General features: G+C 35.8%; 1 non-coding gene across 1 annotated transcript; it reads left to right on the forward strand.

Annotated features, from left to right (window-relative positions):
- Positions 1–314: 314 nt before the first annotated feature.
- Positions 315–422, forward strand: LOC127740222 (small nucleolar RNA R71). The gene has a single exon (XR_008000903.1). It is a non-coding gene; the product is annotated as a small nucleolar RNA R71 (small nucleolar RNA).
- The last annotated feature ends 1,891 nt before the right edge of the window (positions 423–2,313 follow it).

Here is a 2,313-nt window from a genome sequence, read left to right on the forward strand (position 1 = left end):
CTGCCTGGTGCAGCTTGCATTCCAGACAGACTTTGAGAAATCATATTGACTTGCTGAGTCAATATTTTGTTCTGAGCCAATATGGCATTTAGAGTATCAATCTCAAGAACTCCTTTCTTCTAATTCGTCCCATTGTTCACAGGATTCCTTTCAGAAGTGTACATGAATTGGTTATTTGCAACCATTTCAATGAGTTCTTGAGCTTCTGCAGGTATCTTCTTCAGATGAAGAGATCCTCCAGCAGAGCTGTCCAATGACATCTTGGACAGTTCAGATAGACTATCATAGAAGATACCTATGATGCTCCATTCAGAAAGCATGTCAGAAGGACACTTTCTGATCAATTGTTTGTATCTCTCCCAAGCTTCATAGAGGGATTCACCTTCCTTCTGTCTGAAGGTTTGGACCTCCACTCTAAGCTTACTCAATTTTTCAGGTGGAAAGAACTTTGCCAAGAAGGCATTGACTAGCTTTTCCCAAGAGTTCAGGCTTTCTTTAGGTTGTGAGTCCAACCATATCCTAGCTCTGTCTCTTATAGCAAAAGGGAATAGCATAAGTCTGTAGACCTCAGGGTCAACCCCATTAGTCTTGACAATGTAACAGATTTGCAAGAATTCAGCTAAAAACTGATGAGGATCTTCCAATGGAAGTCCATGGAACTTGCAATTCTGTTGCATTAGAGAAACTAATTGAGGTTTAAGCTCAAAGTTGTTTGCTCCAATAGCAGGGATAGAGATGCTTCTCCCATAGAAGTCGGGAGTAGGTGTAGTAAAGTCACCCAGCACCTTCCTTGCATTGTTGGCATTGTTGTTGTTTTCGGCTGCCATGTCTTCTTCTTGTTTGAAGATTTCTGTTAGGTCCTCTACAGAGAGTTGTGCTTTAGCTTTTCTTAGCTTTCACTTCAAGGTCCTTTCAGGTTCAGGGTCAGCCTCAACAAGAATGCTTTTGTCTTTGCTCCTACTCATATGAAAGAGAAGAGAACAAGAAAATATGGAATCCTCTATGTCACAGGATAGAGATTCCTTGAGATGTCAGAGGAAAAGAAGAATAGAAGGAGGAGGTAGAAGAATTCGAACTTATCAAGAGGGATAGAGTTCGAATTGTGCATTGAGGATGAGTGTTAGTCCATAAATAGAAGGATGTGAGAAGATGGGAACAATTTTTGAAATTAGAGTAAAAGATTTTAAAATAATTAAAAGAATTTTTGAAAATTTGATTGATGATTTTCGAAAACTAAAGTTGGAAAAGAAATAAAGTGATTTTTGAAAAAGATTTTGAAATTAGAAATAAAAAAGATATGATTGAAGACTATTTTGAAAAAGATGTGATTGAAAAGATATGATTGAAAAGTTATGGTTTTAAAGAGATATGATTGAAAAGACATGATTGAAAAATAATTTAAAAAGATTTGATTTTTAAAATTGATGACTTGGCTAACAAGAAATTTAAAAGATATGATTCAGACATTAAACCTTTTTCAACAGAAAAGGCAACATACTTGAAATGTCGAATCAAATCATTAATTGTTAGCAAGTATTTTTGAAAAATGGAAAGAAATTGATTTTGAAAATATATTATTGAAAAGATATGATTTGAAAAAGATTTGAATTTGAAAAATTATGAAAACTTGAAAAAAAATTTGAATTAAAAACAAAATCTTCCCTCTTGTGCCATCCTGGCGTTAAACGCCAGTTTTCCTTCCTCACTGGGCGTATTGAACACCCAGCTTTTTTTGTGTAATTCCTCTGCTGTATGTTCTGAATCTTTAATTCTCTGTATTATTGACTTGAAAAGACACAAAGAAAAAAGTTTTTGAATTTTTAATGATGAGGAATTGATGAGCGGATAATTTATACGCTTTTTGGCATTGTTTTTATATAGTTTTTAGTAAGTTTGAGCTACTTTTAGGGATGTTTTCACTAGTTTTTATGATAAATTCACATTTCTGGACTTTACTATGAGTTTGTGTGTTTTTCTGTGATTTCAGGTAAATTCTGGCTGAAATTGAGGGACTTGAGCAAAACTCTGAAAAAGGCTGACAAAAGGACTGCTGATGTTGTTGGAATCTGACCTCCCTGTACTCGAAATGGATTTTCTGGAGCTAGAGAACTCCAATTGGCGCGCTCTCAACGGCGTTGGAAAGTAGACATCCAGAGCTTTCCAGCAATATATAATAGTCCATACTTTATTCGGAGATTGACGACGTAACTTGGCGTTAAACGCCAAGTTCATGCTGCTGTCTGGAGTTAAACGCCAGAAAAACGTCATGATCCGGAGTTGAACGCCCAAAACACGTCATAACCTGAAGTTTGA

This window comes from Arachis duranensis, chromosome 6 (genome assembly GCF_000817695.3).
Source record: "Arachis duranensis cultivar V14167 chromosome 6, aradu.V14167.gnm2.J7QH, whole genome shotgun sequence".
Taxonomy (NCBI): Eukaryota; Viridiplantae; Streptophyta; class Magnoliopsida; order Fabales; family Fabaceae; genus Arachis; species Arachis duranensis.